Source organism: Pristiophorus japonicus, chromosome 4 (assembly GCF_044704955.1).
Source record: "Pristiophorus japonicus isolate sPriJap1 chromosome 4, sPriJap1.hap1, whole genome shotgun sequence".
Lineage (NCBI taxonomy): Eukaryota > Metazoa > Chordata > Chondrichthyes > Pristiophoridae > Pristiophorus > Pristiophorus japonicus.
In genome coordinates, this window is record NC_091980.1 from 1,453,331 (window position 1) to 1,474,334 (window position 21,004).

Genomic DNA, 21,004 nt, shown 5'->3' on the forward strand with positions numbered 1-21,004 from the left:
AGATGCTGGGAGTTGTTTAAATTAAATGGTTGTTCGGGGAAGCAGTTAAGATTTGTATCTTTTCCCCATCTCTGGATCAGGAGGAGATGGTTTGTTTCTGAATAACAGATTCTGCTCCGGCTGTTTGCTGCTACCCACGGCCAGGGTCAGATTGGCTGTGTGGTCCGTGGTTAGAGTGTGTGACCAGGAGGTGTGACCAGGGGGTGTGACCAGGGGGTGTGTGACCAGGGGGTGTGACCAGGTGTGTGACCAGGGGATGTGTGACCAGGTGTGTGACCAGGTATGTGTGACCTGGTGTGTGACCTGGTGTGTGACCAGGTGTGTGACCAGGGGGTGTGTGACCAGGTGTGTGACCAGGGTGTGTGTGACCAGGAGGTGTGTGACCAGGGAGTGTGTGACCAGGTGTTGTGACCAGGTGTGTGACCAGGTGTGTGACCAGGTGTGTGACCAGGTGTGTGTGACCTGGTGTGTGACCAGGATGTGTGTGACCAGGTGTGTGACCAGGTGTGTGACCAGGTGTGTGTGACCTGGTGTGTGACCAGGGTGTGTGTGACCTGGTGTGTGACCAGGGGGTGTGACCAGGGTGTGTGTGACCAGGTGTGTGACCAGGGGGTGTGTGACCAGGTGTGTGACCAGGGGGTGTGTGACCAGGGTGTGTGACCAGGGTGTGTGTGACCAGGTGTGTGACCAGGGTGTGTGACCAGGGTGTGTGTGACCAGGGGGTGTGACCAGGTGTGTGTGACCAGGTGTGTGACCAGGGGGTGTGACCAGGGTGTGTGTGACCAGGAGGTGTGACTTGGTGTGTGTGACCAGGTGTGTGACCAGGAGTTGTGACCAGGGGGTGTGTGACCAGGGTGTGTGTGACCAGGGTGTGTGTGACCAGGGGGTGTGACCAGGTGTGTGTGACCAGGTGTGTGACCAGGGGGTGTGACCAGGGTGTGTGTGACCAGGGGGTGTGACCAGGTGTGTGTGACCAGGTGTGTGACCAGGAGTTGTGACCAGGGGGTGTGTGACCAGGTGTGTGACCAGGGTGTGTGTGACCAGGGGGTGTGTGACCAGGGGGTGTGACCAAGTGTGTGACCAGGGGGTGTGTGACCAGGTGTGTGACCAGGGGATGTGACCAGGGTGTGTGTGACCAGGGGGTGTGACCAGGGTGTGTGTGACCAGGTGTGTGACCAGGGGATGTGACCAGGGGGTGTGTGACCAGGGGGTGTGTGACCAGGGTGTGTGACCAGGGTATGTGTGACCAGGGGGTGTAACCAGGGGGTGTGACCAGGGGATGTGACCAGGGGGTGTGTGACCAGGGGGTGTGTGACCAGGGGGTGTGTGACCAGGGTGTGTGACCAGGGTGTGTGTGACCAGGGGATGTGACCAGGGTGTGTGTGACCAGGGGGTGTGTGACCAGGGGACGTGACCAGGGTGTGTGTGATCAGGGTGTGTGTGACCAGGTGTGTGACCAGGGGGTGTGTGACCAGGGGGTGTGTGACCAGGGTGTGTGTGACCAGGGGGTGTGTGACCAGGTGTGTGTGACCAGGGGGTGTGTGACCAGGGTGTGTGTGACCAGGGTGTGTGACCAGTGGGTGTGTGACCAGGGGGTGTGTGACCAGGGTGTGTGTGACCAGGGGGTGTGTGAACTGGTGTGTGTGACCAGGGGGTGTGACCAGTGGGTGGTGTGACCAGGTGTGTGACCAGGGGGCATGTGACCAGGGTGTGTGTGACCAGGGGGTGTGACATGGGGATGTGTGACCAGGGGGTTTGTGAACTGGTGTGTGTGACCAGTGGGTGTGACCTGGGGATGTGTGACCAGGGGGTGTGTGAACAGGTGTGTGTGACCAGGGCGTGTGACCAGGGGGTGTCACTGGTGGTGTGTGAGCCGGGGGTGTGTGACATGGTGTGTGTGACCTGCGGGTGTGTGACCTGCGGGTATGTGACCAGGATGTGTGTGGTCAGGGTTTGTGTGACCAGGGGGTGTGTGACCAGGGGGTGTGAACATAAGAACATAAGAACATAAGAATTAGGAACAGGAGTAGGCCATCTAGCCCTTTGAGCCTGCTCCGCCATTCAACAAGATCATGGCTGATCTGGCCGTGGACTCAGCTCCACTTACCCGCCCGTTCCCCATAACCCTTAATTCCCTTAATGGTTAAAAATCTATCTATCTGTGACTTGAATACATTCAATGAGCTAACCTCAACTGCTTCCTTGGGCAGAGAATTCCACAGATTCACAACCCTCTGGGAGCAGAAATTCCCTCTCAACTCGGTTTTAAATTGGCTCCCCCGTATTTTGAGGCTGTGCCCCCTAGTTCTAGTCTCCCCGACCAGTGGAAACAACCTCTCTGCCTCTATCTTGTCTATCCCTTTCATTATCTTAAATGTTTCTATAAGATCACCTCTCATCCTTCTGAACTCCAACGAGTAAAGACCCAGTCTACTCAATCTATCATCATAAGGTAACCCCCTCATCTCCGGAATCAGCCGAGTGAATCGTCTCTGTACCCCCTCCAAAGCCAGTATATCCTTCCTTAAGTAAGGTGACCAAAACTACACACAGTACTCCAGGTGCGGCCTCACCAATACCCTGTACAGTTGCAGGAGGACCTCCCTGATTTTGTACTCCATCCCTCTCGCAATGAAGGCCAACATTCCATTCGCCTTCCTGATTACCTGCTGCACCTGCAAACTAACTTTTTGGGATTCATGAACAAGGACCCCCAGGTCCCTCTGCACCGCAGCATGTTGTAATTTCTCCCCATTCAAATAATATTCCCTTTTACTGTTTTTTTTTCCAAGGTGGATGACCTCACACTTTCCGACATTGTATTCCATCTGCCAAACCTTAGCCCATTCGCTTAACCTATCTAAATCTCTTTGCAGCCTCTCTGTGTCCTCTACACAACCCGCTTTCGCACTAATCTTTGTGTCATCTGCAAATTTTGTTACACTACACTCTGTCCCCTCTTCCAGGTCATCTATGTATATTGTAAATAGTTGTGGTCCCAGCACCGATCCCTGTGGCACACCACTAACCACCGATTTCCAACCTGAAAAGGACCCATTTATCCCGACTCTCTGCTTTCTGTTAGCCAGCCAATTCTCGATCCATGCTAATACATTTCCTCTGACTCCACGTAACTTTATCTTCTGCAGTAACCTTTTGTGTGGCACCTTATCGAATGCCTTTTGGAAATCTAAATACACCACATCCATCGGTACACCTCTATCCACCATGCTCGTTATATCCTCAAAGAATTCCAGTAAATTAGTTAAACATGATTTCCCCTTCATGAATCCATGTTGCGTCTGCTTGATTGCACTATTCCTATCTAGATGTCCCGCTATTTCTTCCTTAATGATAGCTTCAATCATTTTCTCCACTACAGATGTTAAACTAACTGGCCTATAGTTACCTGCCTTTTGTCTAGCCCCTTTTTTAAACAGAGGCGTTACATTAGCTGCTTTCCAATCTGCTGGTACCTCCCCAGAGTCCAGAGAATTTTGGTAGATTATAACGAATGCATCTGCTATAACTTCCGCCATCTCTTTTAATACCCTGGGATGCATTTCATCAGGACCAGGGGACTTGTCTACCTTGAGTCCCATTAGCCTGCCCAGCACTACCCCCCTCGTGATAGTGATTGTCTCGAGGTCCTCCCTTCCCACATTGCTGTGATCAGCAATTTTTGGCATGGTTTTTGTGTCTTCCACTGTGAAGACCAAAGCAAAATAATTGTTTAAGGTCTCAGCCATTTCCACATTTCCCATTATTAAATCCCCCTTCTCATCTTCTAAGGGTCCAACATTTACTTTAGTCACTCTTTTCCGTTTTATATATCTGTCAAAGCTTTTAATATCTGTTTTTATGTTTTGCGCAAGTTTACTTTCGTAATCTATCTTTCCTTTCTTTATTGCTTTCTTAGTCATTCTTTGCTGTCATTTAAAATGTTCCCAATCTTCTAGTTTCCCACTAACCTTGGCCACCTTATACGCATTGGTTTTTAATTTGACACTCTCCTTTATTTCCTTTGTTATCCATGGCTGGTTATCACTTCTCTTACCGCCCTTCTTTTTCACTGGAATATATTTTTGTTGAGCACGATGAAAGAGCTCCTTAAAAGTCCTCCACTGTTCCTCAATTGTGCCACCGTTTAGTCTGTGTTTCCAGTCTATTTTAGCCAACTTTGCCCTCATCCCACTGTAGTCCCCTTTGTTTAAGCATAGTACGCTCGTTTGAGACACTACTTCCTCACCCTCAATCTGTATTACAAATTCAACCATACTGTGATCACTCATTCCGAGAGGATCTTTTACTCGGAGATCGTTTATTATTCCTGTCTCATTACACAGGACCAGATCGAAGATAGCTTGCTCCCTTGTCGGTTCTGTAACATACTGGTCTAAGAAACAATCCCTTATGCATTCTATGAATTCCTCCTCCAGGCTACCCCGTGCGATTTGATTTGACCAATCGATGTGTAGGTTAAAATCCCCCATGATTACTGCCATTCCTTTTTCACATGCCTCCATTATTCCCTTGATTATTGTCCGCCCCACCGTGAAGTTATTATTTGGGGGCCTATAAACTATACCCACCAGTGACTTTTTCCCCTTACTATCTCTAATCTCCACCCACAATGATTCAACATTTTGTTCATTAGAGCCAATATCGTCTCTCACAACTGCCCTGATATCTTCCTTTATTAACAGAGCTACCCCACCTCCTTTCCCTTCTTGTCTATCTTTTTAAATTGTCAGATACCCCTGTATGTTTAATTCCCAGTCTTGGCCACCCTGCAACCATGTTTCTGTAATGGCCACCAAATTATATCCATTTGTAATAATTTGTGCCGTCAACTCATTTACTTTATTTTGAATGATGTGAGCGTTGAGGTAGATTGTTTTAATACTAGTTTTTAAACCATGATTTTTAGTTATGACCCCTCCTGCAGCGTCTTTATATTCATACATATTGTCCCTTCCTATCACCTTGTGGTTTACACTTACCCCAGTGCTACTCTGTTCTGTTGCCTCCTGCCTTTTGCATTCTTTCTTGGGTTCCTGTTCATCTGAGCTCTCACCCACTCTAACTAGCTCAGAGCCCTCTCCTGGGTTCTGAATACTCCTTGCATTGAAGCACCGAGCTTTCATGCTTGCCTTTTTATTACACTTTGACCCTTTAGAATTTTGCTGTACAGTGGCCACTTTTGTTTTTTGCCTTGGGTTTCTCTGCCCTCCACTTTTACTCATCTCCTTTCTGTCTTTTGCTTTTGTCTCCTTTTTGTTTCCCTCTGTCTCCCTGCATTGGTTCCCATCCCCCTGCCATATTAGTTTAACTCCTCCCCAACAGCACTAGCAAACATTGGTTCCGATCCTGCCCAGGTGCAGACCGTCCGGTTTGTACTTGTCCCACCTCCCCCAGAACCGGTTCCAATGTCCCAGGAATTTGAATCCCTCCCTTTTGCACCACTCCTCAAGCCACGTATTCATCTGCGCTATCCTGCGATTCCTACTCTGACTATCACGTGGCACTGGTAGCAATCCCGAGATGACTACTTTTGAGGTCCTACGTTTTAATTTAGCTCCTAGCTTCTTAAATTCGTCTCGTAGGATCTCATCCCTTTTTTTACCTATATCGTTGGTACCAATGTGCGCCACGACAGCTGGCTGTTCAGCCTCCCTTTTCAGAAGGTCCTGCACCCGCTCCGAGACATCCTTGACCCTTGCACCAGGGAGGCAACATATCATCCTGGAGTCTCGGTTGCGGCCGCAGAAACACCTATCTATTCCCCTTACAATCGAATCCACTATCACTATCGCTCTCCCACTCTTTTTCCTGCCCTCCTGTGCAGCAGAGCCAGCCACGGTGCCATGAACTTGGCTGCTGCTGCCCTCCCCTGATGAGTCATCCCCCTCAACAGTTCTCAAAACGGTGTATCTGTTTTGCAGGGGGATGACCGCAGGGGACCCCTGCACTACCTTCCTTGCACTGCTCTTCCTGCTGGTCTTCCATTCCCTAGCTGGCTGTGGACCCTTCACCTGTGGTAAGACCAACTCGCTACACGTGCTACTCACATCAGTCTCAGCATCGTGGATGCTCCAGAGTAAATCCACCCTCAGCTCCAATTCCGCAACGCGGTCTGTCAGGAGCTGGAGACGGACACACTTCCCGCACATGTAGTTGTCAGGGACACCGAAAGTGTCCCTGAGTTCCCACATGGTACAGGAGGAGCATATCACGTGACCGAGCTTCATGACTTAACCCTTAGATGCACTTAAATTGGCAACAACAATGTTAAAGTTTACTCACTGTTATAGAAGAAAAAAAAGAAAAACTACTCACCAATCACCAGCCAATCAGTTACCCCCTTGGCTGTGATGTCACCTTTATGTTTCTTTCTACTTCTTTTTTGCCTTCTCCCTGTAGCTGCACAAACCACGCCTCTCGCTGAACTCGCGCTGCTCCGGGTCTCACTGGCCTTTTGTAGGCCTCTCCGAACCCCCGGAACTCCTGCCTCTCACCAAACTGGTCTCGCTGTGTGACCAGGTGTGTGACCAGGGGTGGTGTGACCAGCGTGTGTGACCAGGGCGTGTGTGACCAGGGGGTGTGTGACCAGGGTGTGTGTGACCAGGGAGTGTGTGACCAGCGAGTGTGTGACCAGGGTGTGTGACCAGGGGGTGTGTGTCCAGGGGGTGTGTGACCAGGGTGTGTGTGACCAGCGAGTGTGTGACCAGGGTGTGTGTGACTAGTGGGTGTGTGACCAGGGTGTGTAACCAGGGGGTGTGACTAGTGAGTGTGTGACCAGGGTGTGTGACCAGGGAGTGTGTGACTAGTGAGTGTGTGACCAGGGGGTGTGACCAGGGAGTGTATGACCAGCGAGTGTGTGACCAGGGTGTGTGTGACTAGTGGGTGTGTGACCAGGGTGTATAACCAGGGGGTGTGACTAGTGAGTGTGTGACCAGGGTGTGTGACCAGGGTGTGCGTGACCAGGGGGTGTGTGACCAGCGAGTGTGTGACCAGGGGGTGTGTGACCAGGGGTGGTGTGACCAGCGGGTGTGACCAGGGAGTGTGTGACTCGTGAGTATGTGACCAGGGTGTGTGACCAGGGAGTGTGTGACCAGCGAGTGTGTGACCAGGGTGTGTGTGACTAGTGGGTGTGTGACCAGGGTGTGTAACCAGGGGGTGTGACTAGTGAGTGTGTGACCAGGGAGTGTGAACAGGGTGTGTGACTAGTGAGTGTGTGACCAGGGTGTGTGACCAGGGGGTGTGTGACCAGGGGGTGTGTGACCCAGGTGTGTGTGACCCGGGGGTGTGTGACTAGGGGGTGTGTGACCCGGGTGTGTGTGACCAGGGTGTGTGTGACCCAGGGGTGTGTGACTAGTGGGTGTGTGACCAGGGTGTATAACCAGGGGGTGTGACTAGTGAGTGTGTGACCAGGGTGTGTGACCAGCGGGTGTGACCAGGGGGTGTGTGACTCGTGAGTATGTGACCAGGGTGTGTGACCAGGGAGTGTGTGACCAGCGAGTGTGAATCCAGGGTGTGTGTGACTAGTGGGTGTGTGACCAGGGTGTGTAACCAGGGGGTGTGACTAGTGAGTGTGTGACCAGGGGGTGTGAACAGGGTGTGTGACTAGTGAGTGTGTGACCAGGGTGTGTGACCAGGGGGTGTGTGACCAGGGGGTGTGTGACCAGGGGGTGTGGCCTGGGGGTGTGTGACCAGGGGGTGAGTGACCAGGGGGTGAGTGGCCAGGGTGTGTGTGACTAGTGGGTGTGTGACCAGGGTGTGTAACCAGGGGGTGTGACTAGTGAGTGTGTGACCAGGGGGTGTGACCAGGGGGTGTGACTAGTGAGTGTGTGACCAGGGTGTGTGACCAGGGGGTGTGTGACCAGGGGGTGTGTGACCAGGGGGTGTGACCTGGGGGTGTGTGACCAGCGAGTGTGTGACCAGGGGTTGTGACCATGGGGTGTGACTAGTGAGTGTGTGACCAGGGTGTGTGACCAGGGGGTGTGTGACCAGGGGGTGTGTGACCAGGGGGTGTGACTAGTGAGTGTGTGACCAGGGTGTGTGACCAGGGGGTGTGTGACCAGGGGGTGTGTGACCAAGGGGTGTGACCTGGGGGTGTGTGACCAGCGAGTGTGTGACCAGGGGGTGTGACCATGGGGTGTGACTAGTGATTGTGTGACCAGGGTGTGTGACCAGGGGGTGTGTGACCAGGGAGGTGTGTGACCAGGGGGTGTGTGACCAGGGGGTGTGACCTGAGGGTGTGTGACAAGGGGGTGTGTGACCAGGGGGTGTGTGACCAGGGGGTGTGACCTGGGGGTGTGTGACCAGGGGGTGTGTGACCAGGGGGTGTGACCTGGGGGTGTGTGACCAGGGGATGTGTGACCAGGGCGTGTGTGACCAGTGGGTGTGTGACCAGAGTGTGTGTGACCAGCGTGTGTGTGACCCGGGTGTGTGTGACCAGAGTGTGTGTGACCAGTGGGTGTGTGACCAGGAGGTGTGTGACCCGGGTGTGTGACCAGGGGGTGTGTGACCAGGGGATGTGTGACCAGGGGGTGTGTGACCAGGCGATGTGTGACCAGGGGGTGTGTGACCCGGGTGTGTGACCAGGGGGTGTGTGACCCGGGTGTGTGACCAGGGGGTGTGTGACCCGGGTGTGTGACCAGGGATTGTGTGACCAGGGGGTGTGTGACCAGGGGATGTGTGACCAGGGGGTGTGTGACCCGGGTGTGTGACCAGGGGTTGTGTGACCCGGGTGTGTGACCAGGGATTGTGTGACCAGGGGGTGTGTGACCCGGCTGTGTGACCAGGGAGTGTGTGACCAGGGGGTGTGTGACCCGGGTGTGTGACCAGGGAGTGTGTGACCAGGGTGTGTGTGACCAGGGGATGTGTGACCAGGGGGTGTGTGACCAGGCGATGTGTGACCAGGGGGTGTGTGACCCGGGTGTGTGACCAGGGGGTGTGTGACCCGGGTGTGTGTGACCCGGGTGTGTGACCAGGGGGTGTGTGACCCGGGTGTGTGACCAGGGATTGTGTGACCAGGGGGTGTGTGACCCGGCTGTGTGACCAGGGAGTGTGTGACCAGGGGGTGTGTGACCCGGGTGTGTGACCAGGGAGTGTGTGACCAGGGTGTGTGTGACCAGAGTGTGTGTGACCAGTGGGTGTGTGACCAGTGGGTGTGTGACCCAGGTGTGTGTGACCCGGGGGTGTGTGACTAGGGGGTGTGTGACCCGGGTGTGTGTGACCTGGGTGTGTGTGACCCAGGGGTGTGTGACCAGTGGGTGTGTGACCAGGGGGTGTGTGACCCGGGGGTGTGTGACTAGGGGGTGTGTGACCCGGGTGTGTGTGACCAGGGTGTGTGTGACCCAGGGTGTGTGACCAGTGGGTGTGTGACCAGGGGGTGTGTGACCCGGGTGTGTGTGACCAGGGTGTGTGTGACCCAGGGGTGTGTGACTCGTGGGTGTGTGACCAGGGTGTATAACCAGGGGGTGTGACTAGTGAGTGTGTGACCAGGGTGTGTGACCAGCGGGTGTGACCAAGGGGTGTGTGACTAGTGAGTATGTGACCAGGGTGTGTAACCAGGGAGTGTGTGACCAGGGGGTGTGAACAGGGTGTGTGACTAGTGAGTGTGTGACCAGGGTGTGTGACCAGGGGGTGTGTGACCAGGGGGTGTGTGACCAGGGGGTGTGGCCTGGGGGTGTGTGACCAGGGGGTGAGTGACCAGGGGGTGAGTGACCAGGGTGTGTGTGACTAGTGGGTGTGTGACCAGGGTGTGTAACCAGGGGGTGTGACTAGTGAGTGTGTGACCAGGGGGTGTGACCAGGGGGTGTGACTAGTGAGTGTGTGACCAGGGTGTGTGACCAGGGGGTGTGTGACCAGGGGGTGTGTGACCAGGGGGTGTGACCTGGGGGTGTGTGACCAGCGAGTGTGTGACCAGGGGGTGTGACCAGGGGGTGTGACTAGTGAGTGTGTGACCAGGGTGTGTGACCAGGGGGTGTGTGACCAGGGGGTGTGTGACCAGGGGGTGTGACTAGTGAGTGTGTGACCAGGGTGTGTGACCAGGGGGTGTGTGACCAGGGGGTGTGTGACCAAGGGGTGTGACCTGGGGGTGTGTGACCAGCGAGTGTGTGACCAGGGAGTGTGACCATGGGGTGTGACTAGTGAGTGTGTGACCAGGGTGTGTGACCAGGGGGTGTGTGACCAGGGAGGTGTGTGACCAGGGGGTGTGTGACCAGGGGGAGTGACCTGGGGGTGTGTGACAAGGGGGTGTGTGACCAGGGGGTGTGTGACCAGGGGGTGTGACCTGGGGGTGTGTGACCAGGGGATGTGTGACCATGGCGTGTGTGACCAGTGGGTGTGTGACCAGAGTGTGTGTGACCAGCGTGTGTGTGACCCGGGTGTGTGTGACCAGAGTGTGTGTGACCAGTGGGTGTGTGACCAGGAGGTGTGTGACCCGGGTGTGTGACCAGGGGGTGTGTGACCAGGGGATGTGTGACCAGGGGGTGTGTGACCCGGGTGTGTGACCAGGGGGTGTGTGACCCGGGTGTGTGACCAGGGATTGTGTGACCAGGGGGTGTGTGACCCGGCTGTGTGACCAGGGGGTGTGTGACCAGGGGGTGTGTGAACAGGGTGTGTGACTAGTGAGTGTGTGACCAGGGTGTGTGACCAGGGGGTGTGACCAGGGGGTGTGACTAGTGAGTGTGTGACCAGGGTGCGTGACCAGGGGGTGTGTGACCAGGGGGTGTGTGACCAGGGGGTGTGACCTGGGGGTGTGTGACCAGCGAGTGTGTGACCAGGGGGTGTGACCAGGGGGTGTGACTAGTGAGTGTGTGACCAGGGTGTGTGACCAGGGGGTGTGTGACCAGGGGGTGTGTGACCAGGGGGTGTGACTAGTGAGTGTGTGACCAGGGTGTGTGACCAGGGGGTGTGTGACCAGGGGGTGTGTGACCAAGGGGTGTGACCTGGGGGTGTGTGACCAGCGAGTGTGTGACCAGGGAGTGTGACCATGGGGTGTGACTAGTGAGTGTGTGACCAGGGTGTGTGACCAGGGGGTGTGTGACCAGGGAGGTGTGTGACCAGGGGGTGTGTGACCAGGGGGTGTGACCTGGGGGTGTGTGACAAGGGGGTGTGTGACCAGGGGGTGTGTGACCAGGGGGTGTGACCTGGGGGTGTGTGACCAGGGGATGTGTGACCATGGCGTGTGTGACCAGTGGGTGTGTGACCAGAGTGTGTGTGACCAGCGTGTGTGTGACCCGGGTGTGTGTGACCAGAGTGTGTGTGACCAGTGGGTGTGTGACCAGGAGGTGTGTGACCCGGGTGTGTGACCAGGGGGTGTGTGACCAGGGGATGTGTGACCAGGGGGTGTGTGACCCGGGTGTGTGACCAGGGGGTGTGTGACCCGGGTGTGTGACCAGGGATTGTGTGACCAGGGGGTGTGTGACCCGGCTGTGTGACCAGGGGGTGTGTGACCAGGGGGTGTGTGAACATGGTGTGTGACTTGTGAGTGTGTGACCAGGGTGTGTGACCAGGGGGTGTGTGACCAGGGGATGTGTGACCAGGGGGTGTGGCCTGGGGGTGTGTGACCAGGGGGTGAGTGACCAGGGGGTGTGACCAGGGGGTGTGACTAGTGAGTGTGTGACCAGGGGATGTGACCAGGGGGTGTGACTAGTGAGTGTGTGACCAGGGTGTGTGACCAGGGGGTGTGTGACCAGGGGGTGTGACCTGGGGGTGTGTGACCAGCGAGTGTGTGACCAGGGGGTGTGACCAGGGGGTGTGACTAGTGAGTGTGTGACCAGGGTGTGTGACCAGGGGGTGTGTGACCAGGGGGTGTGTGACCAGGGGGTGTGACTAGTGAGTGTGTGACCAGGGTGTGTGACCAGGGGGTGTGTGACCAGGGGGTGTGTGACCAAGGGGTGTGACCTGGGGGTGTGTGACCAGCGAGTGTGTGACCAGGGGGTGTGACCATGGGGTGTGACTATTGAGTGTGTGACCAGGGTGTGTGACCAGGGGGTGTGTGACCAGGGGGGTGTGTGACCAGGGGGTGTGTGACCAGGGGGTGTGACCTGGGGGTGTGTGACAAGGGGGTGTGTGACTAGGGGGTGTGTGACCAGGGGGTGTGACCTGGGGGTGTGTGACCAGGGAATGTGTGACCAGGGCGTGTGTGACCAGTGGGTGTGTGACCAGAGTGTGTGTGACCAGCGTGTGTGTGACCCGGGTGTGTGTGACCAGAGTGTGTGTGACCAGTGGGTGTGTGACCAGGAGGTGTGTGACCCGGGTGTGTGACCAGGGGGTGTGTGACCAGGGGATGTGTGACCAGGGGGTGTGTGACCCGGGTGTGTGACCAGGGGGTGTGTGACCCGGGTGTGTGACCAGGGATTGTGTGACCAGGGGGTGTGTGACCCGGCTGTGTGACCAGGGGGTGTGTGACCAGGGGGTGTGTGACCCGGGTGTGTGACCAGGGAGTGTGTGACCAGGGTGTGTGTGACCAGAGTGTGTGTGACCAGTGGGTGTGTGACCAGTGGGTGTGTGACCCAGGTGTGTGTGACCCGGGGGTGTGTGACTAGGGGGTGTGTGACCCGGGTGTGTGTGACCAGTGGGTGTGTGACCCAGGTGTGTGTGACCAGTGGGTGTGTGACCAGGGGGTGTGTGACCAGGGTGTGTGTGACCCGGGTGTGTGTGACCAGAGTGTGTGTGACCCGGGTGTGTGTGACCAGAGTGTGTGTGACCTGTGAGTGCTGGGGACTGTTTCCTGCATTACAACAGCGATGGCCCCTCAAACACATTCCATTGGCTGTAAAGCACTTTGGGACGTCCCAAGGTGGTGAAAGGGGCTATAGAAATGCAGGTCTCTTTTTTATTGATACCAACATTTTTCACCCATCCTGCACAATGTGGCCCTGTTCTGTCATGGTTCCACCTGTTTTTACGCATTCCTGGGATGTGTGTGTCGCTGGCAAGGCCGGCATTTATTGCCCATCCCTTATTGCCCCTTGAGAAGGTGGTGGTGAGCCGCCTTCTTGAACCGCTGCAGTCCGTGTGGTGAAGGTGCTCCCACAGTGCTGTTAGGGAGGGAGTTCCAGGATTGTGACCCAGCGACGATGGAGGAACGGCCGATATATTTCCCAGTCAGGATGGTGTGTGACTGGGAGGGGAACGTGGAGGTGGTGGTGTTCCCATGGACCTGCTGCCCTTGTCCTTCTAGGTGGTAGAGGTCGTGGGTTTGGGAGGTGCTGCCGAAGAAGCCTTGGCGAGTTGCTGCAGTGCATCTTGTAGATGGTGCACACTGCAGCCAGGGGGCGCCGGTGGTGGAGGGAGTGAGTGTTGAAGGTGGTGGATGGGGAGCCAATCAAGCGACTGCTTTGTCCTGGATGGTGCCAAGTGTTGGAACTGCCTCATCCAGGCAAATTGCCTCCAATGGCTTCTCATTCCGGTCCTGCATGGTGTCCTTACATAGTACAAGGTTCCATCCTTGAACTCCTCTTTATCACTTTCATACCACCCATCAGTGGTGGCCTCCGACAGAACGGTGTCCATTCCCAATGTGTCCACTGGAAGCGCCTGATTCTGCCTCTGCACCTCCTCCATCAGTCCCACTCTCCCTGAAATGCACATTTGTCATTGAGGCTTGGGACAGCCTCTGACTAAATGGCAGCAAAATGGAAATCAGCATTTAGGGTTAGGGTTATGGTTGGGGTTAGGATTAGGGTTAGGGTTAGGGTTAGGGTTAGGATTAGGGTTAGGGTTAGGGTTAGGGTTATGGTTGGGGTTAGGATTAGGGTTAGGGTTAGGGTTAGGGTTAGGATTAGGGTTAGGGTTAGGGTTAGGGTTAGGATTAGGGTTAGGGTTAGGGTTAGGATTAGGGTTAGGGTTAGGGTTGGGGTTAGGATTAGGGTTAGGGTTAGGATTAGGGTTAGGGTTAGGATTAGGGTTAGTGTTAGGGTTAGGGTTGGGGTTAGGATTAGGGTTAGGGTTAGGGTTGGGGTTGGGGTGAGGATTAGGGTTAGGGTTAGGGTTATGGTTAGGGTTCGGGTTGGGGTTAAGATTAGGGTTAGGGTTAGGTTTAGGGTTGGCGTTAGGATTAGGGTTCGGGTTTTGATTCGGATTAGGTTAGGGTTAGTGTTAGGGTTAGGTTTGGGGTTAGGGTTAGGTTTGGGGTTAGGATTAGGGTTAGGGTTGGGTTAGGATTAGGGTTAGGGTTGGGTTAGGATTAGGGTTAGGGTTAGGGTTAGGGTTAGGGTTGGGGTTAGGGTTAGGGTTAGGGTTGGGGTTAGGGTTAGGGTTAGGGTTAGGGTTAGGGTTGGGGTTAGGGTTGTCGTTGGGGTTAGGATTAGGTTTAGGGTTAGGGTTAAGGGTTGGGGTTAGGATTAGCGTTAGGGTTAGGGTTAGGGTTAGAGTTAGGTTTGGGGTTAGGATTAGGGTTAGGGTTAGGGTTGGGTTCGGATTACGGTTAGGGTTAGGGTTCGGGTTAGGGTTAGGGTTAGGCCTTGAGTTAGGTTTGGGGTTAGGCTTAGGGTTCGGGTGAGGGTTGGGGTTAGGATTAGGTTTGGGTTTTGGATTAGGGTTTGGGTTAGGGTTAGTGTTAGGTTAGGGTTAGGGTTAGGGTTAGATTTGGGGTAAGGATTAGGGTTAGGGTTAGGGTTTGGTTTGGGTGAGGATTAGGGTTAGGGTTTGGTTTGGGGTTAGGATTAGGGTTAGGGTTAGGGTTTGGTTTGGGGTTAGGATTAGGGTTAGGGTTATGGTTGGGTTTCGGATTAGCGTTGGTGTTAGGATTAGATTTAGGGTTAGGGTTAGGTTTGGGGTTTGGATTAGGGTTCGGGTTAGGGTTTGGTTTGGGTTAGGATTAGGGTTAGTGTTAGGGTTGGGGTTAATAATAGGGTTCCTGTTGGGGTTGGGATTAGGATTCGGGTAAGGGTTAGGTTTGGGGTTTGGATTACGGTTAGGGTTAGGGTTATGGTTGGGTTTAGGATTAGGGTTGGGGTTAGGGTTGGGGTCAGCCCCAAATGTTGACTCATTAGCTGCCTTGGCACCATCGCTCTCTGGGGCGTCACCCTCGAATTGGCCCTGGGGAGATTGTGTTTTGTGAGAGGCAGAAGCCTTCACAATGCACAAAGTGACAGGTTGCTCCAATGATTGCTGCTGCACTGAGTAATGGTCAGAAAAACGGCCTGAGTTACTGAAGTCGTGGCAATAGTTTGGGAGAAAACTCATGGGGCTTCAGGTCCCTGGTTCCAGACCCTTTCAATGCAAGACAGCACCTCCCGGTCAGAGAAACCAGAAGATAATAACTCTCTTTCAATCCCTTCTTGGGTCTTTAAAATAATAAGACAATTTTGCACCTGTGACTGACCGTGAGACCTTGCACTGCAGCATCTGAAATGTGACCGAGACACGCTGGGGATGAGAGGACTATCTGAGCAAACTGCAGCCCTCCCTACAACCTCCATCACGGGCTCAAATATTCAGCAGAGCAGAAGAAAAATTCAAAAACTAGAAAAGCTCATATGGGTGGAAATTCGTTTGGGGGCTAATTCGGGCGTTAACGGCAACAGGGCGGTAAATTTAGTGCCGGGCAATGGTTTGCGATGGCAGTCACAAAATTCATCAGCTGGGCCCTGAGTATGGGGTGGGGCGTGAGTGGAGGGGTTCCACACCTCTCTCAGGGGGCTAGGGGAGGGGTTACACACCTCTCTCAGGGGGCTAGGGGAGGGGTTACACACCTCTCTCAGGGGGCTAGGGGAGGGGTTACACACCTCTCTCAGGGCGCTAGGGGAGGGGTTACACACCTCTCTCAGGGGGCTAGGGGAGGGGTTACACACCTCTCTCAGGGCGCGAGGGGAGGGGTTCCACACCTCTCTCAGGGGGCTAGGGGAGGGGTTACACACCTCTCTCAGGGGGCTAGGGGAGGGGTTACACACCTCTCTCAGGGCGCGAGGGGAGGGGTTACACACCTCTCTCAGGGCGCGAGGGGAGGGGTTACACACCTCTCTCAGGGGGCGAGGGGAGGGGTTACACACCTCTCTCAGGGGGCTAGAGGAGGGGTTACACACCTCTCTCAAGGGGCTAGGGGAGGGGTTACACACCTCTCTCAGGGGGCTAGAGGAGGGGTTACACACCTCTCTCAAGGGGCTAGAGGAAAGGTAATGTCTGTAAGCTTGTAATGATTGTAACTACACTGTGGATGTGGATGCATTGTGTACTGCAACTGCAGAGTTAATAATAAACGGAACAAAGCAGATTCCGGAGGCTTCCGAGAGAGCTGCCTGCCATGTTAGGAAGCTGTGTGTGCTGTGCTCTGTGAATATAACACATTTGGCGATGAGGATGGGATTTTTGGATGATTTAAAGCTTAAATTTTGTTGGTGAAGGATTCAGCCAGCCGACAGAGAGATTTTGGAAGTTTCTGTCTTTGGAAAAAGCTACAAAATCCGAGGTAAAATACAGCACACGGTGTGAACATCTAGTGATTAAAATGGCAGGTGTAATCGGATATTTGGGGGAAATATAGACATGACCGGGAACTTTTTAAAGCATATGTGAATCGGCTAGAAATGTATTTCACTGCAAATAACATAATCGAAGTTCCAGACAATGCAGTCCAGAACCGGGCTGTGTTGGAACATCAGAAAGCGATCTTCTTATCGGAGGCAGGTCCGGCATTATAGCAAACCCTTGGAAATCTGCTTGTACCTCACAAGCCAAAGGACACAATGCTTAAAGAGATTTTAACACAGCTGGAGCAGCACTATAACCTAAACCATTAGAAATTGCTGAAAGCTATCATTTTGGGATTCGGAATCAAAAGGCTGATAAAGTATCAGTGATTACTTCATAGCATGAAAAAGCTACCGATGCACTGTAATTTTGGAAACTTTCAAAACCGAGCATTACGGGATTGTTTTGTTTGTGGGGTGAAAAATGATGCGATCATAAGGAAGTTATTGACGACAGATGAATTGCTTGTCAGACAGCGAGGTCGATGGGCATGGCCGAACAATATTCCCGAGAATTAAATAATGATTACGGTCGTCAGTCAACCGAGGTAAATCACCTGCAGGTTCAAAGTAAAAGACAGTGTGGGCCCAAAGTCTCAGAAACTGGAAATTCTAACAGAGCGTCGAAGTCATGCCATAGGTGCTTGTGACAACACATTGCTCAAAGTTGTCCATACGTGAAGGCAGAGTGTTTCTTCTGCAGGAAGACTGGGCATCTTGCGAAGGCATGCTGACTGAAGGGTAAACCAGCTTTTAAAGCTATGAGTCCAGCGTTCAAAGCTATGAGTAGAAATCCCAAGAGATGACATAGCATTGAAGAACAACAACAGGACGAGGAGATGTTAGAGTTACACGTCATCAGGAGCACAAAGTTAACAGACAGCAATTCGGAAAGCATCTAAATCCAAATACCTGTTGTGGGATTCAAGATACCCATGGAAATTGACACGGGTGCATCCGTGAGTGTAGTACCGGAGTCACTGTACCGCGACAAATTGCGTGATTTCCAACTGGAGAAATCCAAGATAGAGCTGCGAGGCTACTCGGGAGAGAAAATTCCTGTGGTAGGTCGTATCACCGTACCGGTGAAATATAAAGATCAATTTCAGAACTTGCCTCTAATAGTAGTGAAAGGAGACAAGCCTGCCTTACTAGGAAGAATTGGTTGAGCTCGCTGAAGCTGGATTGGAGTAAGATTTTCTGTGTGGAAGCGAGATTTTCATCAACGGATGAGGTTATCAAGAAGTATCCGAAGGTGTTCTGCGAAACAAGCAGTCCGATCCAAGGCTTCAAGGTGAGTGTCAGGGTACAGAAGGACGCTAGATCGGTTTACTACAAGCCACGTTCCGTACCATATGCACTCAAGGAGAAAGTTGAGCAAGAACTCAAAAGACTAGAGACTGAGAACATTATTTGTAAGATAGATCGATGTAATTGGGCTACACCCATTGTTGTTGTATCTAAGTCTGATGGTAAGGTAAGATTGTGTGGTGATTATAAAGTAACCATAAACCAGGTTCTAGAGGGTAATGTGTAAGGGGTTTTCACAGGGTTGTTGTTGTGCCTTGGGTGTCTCTCTCTGGGCTTCTGCCCTCACAGCTTATGCCTGGCCTGTGAGGTACCCTGAGTGCTGCAAGAGCACCCCTGGAGAGACTGTGTCCACAGCTTATGAAGGGGGTTTTGAGACTCGTGCGTCCCCACAGCTTATGCCTAGCCTGTGAGGCACCTGTGAGTGTCAAACACTCCTAACCCCTTCTTCCCTAGCCTGTGACACACAGTTGAGCGTTTTCGAGGCGCTCCTAGCTTCCCTTACACGGTTCTGACATAAGACTCACGAACAGGAGATGTAATACAATAGAACTGAGACAAGGTGATTCCAAGAGGAACTTTAGGCTTCCAATTTATTTGGCAAGGTGTAACTCAACAAACAGCAATACACCAACAAAACAATCCCCCTAAATCCCACTAAACGGACACAACGAAAATCTTTACACCAGTTTAGCAGTACAATGCCCAACCTCCCACCTTTCCTGGCCTAACTGAGTTGGGAGTTCTGGGGACCAGAGGTTATACTCACTACTGTGCCTTCTGCAGTCTGGTGGTTTGTTTCTTCTATCTTCAGTGTCTTCGGACACTGGTTTTCCTTCCGTGTCGAGAGGCCTGTGGTTGTGGTTGTTGAATCACCAGGGCAGGGAAAATCATCACTCCTCTCTTCTTCACTACGTCAGAAACCCCTTTTTTATAGCCAGATTATCCAGTCCGCCTCTCCTGCTGAAGTCGATTCTTCTCATTGGTGGACTTTTGATTTTGAAAAATGCAACAGTTTGAGGTTTTTAGGTTTTTTTCCCCACTGATCTTAACCTACTCAAGGTTTGAGTGGGTGTTGATTGCATTGGCCTCCTGTAGCCATTGTGCTAGTCTGGCCTGAGCCAGATATTTCTATGCCTGATGAAAAAGGTGTTGGAATATGTATGTGGCATTGTTTAAATGCTTAATGTTTTCAAGGGGCAAGTTTCGAGGGTATACAGTTCCCAGACAATTTGATTAGTTCCAATGTCCAAACTGGCCCTTTTGATATTGACTCCACCCCTTTTCTTGCAGACCTTTAAAAAAATCCCAAATTCGATTAAAGTTCGTAGTTTCTTCCACGTGCACTTTAGGATTTCAAACTTTCTGGTAGATAGTTCCAAATTAAATTCCCTTTCCTATGAGTCCAAACACGGGGGGGGTCTCCATTTGTGTCCCAAAGTTTTCCTTCCATCGGTTTCAATTCACAGCACAGACTGATCCCACAGCCCCTTTCCTTCTGGGTAAAATGAGGGGGTTTTCGTCCTCCCCTGTCCCCAATGAGAAAGTTGAGCAAGAACTCAAAAGACTAGAGACTGAGAACATTATTTGTAAGATAGATCGATGTAATTGGGCTACACCCATTGTTGTTGTACCTAAGTCTGATGGTAAGGTAAGATTGTGTGGTGATTATAAAGTAACCATAAACCAGGTTCTAGAGGGTAATGTCCCAATACATTGCTGAATATAGAAGATTTGTTCACAGCACTGACAGGTGGTCAGATCTTCTCAAAACTGGATCTTACGAATGTCTACTTACAGCTTGAACTAGATGAGGAGTCCAAGTCATGTTTGACTATAAATACTCATCTAGGCCTATATCAATTTAATAGGCGACCGTTTGGAGTGTCTTCCACCCCTGCCATATTCCAAGGGGTGGTGAACCAGATTTTGCAAGGTATTGAAGGGGTACTATGTTATTTGGATGACATACTAATTTCAGCACCAAATAGGCAAATTCATAATAACATATTAAATGAAGTCCTCAAATGGCTAGAGAAGCACAGAGTACGAGTGTCTGCTCGTAAGTGTGAGTTATTTAAAAACTCAGTGGAGTACTTAGGGTACAGAGTAGACAAAGATGGTTTACATCCAACCAAGGAAAAACTGGATGCAATTAGAAATACACCCACTCCCAGGAATGTGACTGAACTTCGTTCATTCAAGGGTCTTTTCAACTATTATGGGAAGTTCCTACCAAATTTGGCTATAGTATTACATCCATTGAATGAACTTTTGAAAATACAGGTCCATTTGAAGTGGTCAAAAGAATGCGATACAGCATTCAAGGAGTGTAAAAGCCAATTGGTAGAGAGCACCATTTTAGTTCACCATGACATATCGAAGGAGATTAAGCTAGCATGTGATGCCTCTCCGTATGGAGTTGGGGCAGTGATCTCTCATGTATTAAGTAGTGGGGAGGAGAGACCAATTGCTTTTGCTTCACGCACTCTCAGTGCCAGTGAGAGTAATTATGCACAAATTGAAAGGGAAGTTCTGACATTAATTTTTGGGGTCAAGAAGTTTCACAAATACTTGTAGGGTCGTAAGTTTACCATTGTTACGGACCATAGGCCCCGAACAGCAATCCAAAATCCCCAGTTCCAACATTAGCTGCAGCCCGAATGCAGAGATGGGCTTTGATTTTGTCAGCATATACATATGATATTGAATACAGACAATCAGCTGATCACAGTAATGCTGATGCAATGTCTAGATTTCCTTCGCCATCACAAGTTACTCCCGGTATGGAAGAAGTGTTTTATTTTTCATACATTGATGAACTGCCAGTCAGAGCTGAAGAGATTGGTAGAGCAACCAAATGTGACCCAGTGATTTCAAAGGTGTTTAATATATTGCAAATGGATGGCCAAACCAGGTAACAGACAAAGATACACATCCATTCTTCATTCATAGGAATGAATTATAAGTCGATAAAGATTGTATCATGTGGGCTGCAAGAGTGGTTATACCAAATAAATTCAGGTCCAAATTATTAGGAGACCTCCATGACCAGCACCTGGGAATGTGCTTGACCAAGAGTTTTGCATTCAATTACTTATGGTGCCCAGGTCTTGATAAAGATATAGAGTACATCGGTACGACATATCAATCAGTAAGCAAGCAACCACCATAAGTACCATTACAGCCATGAAAATGGCCTCCCAGGG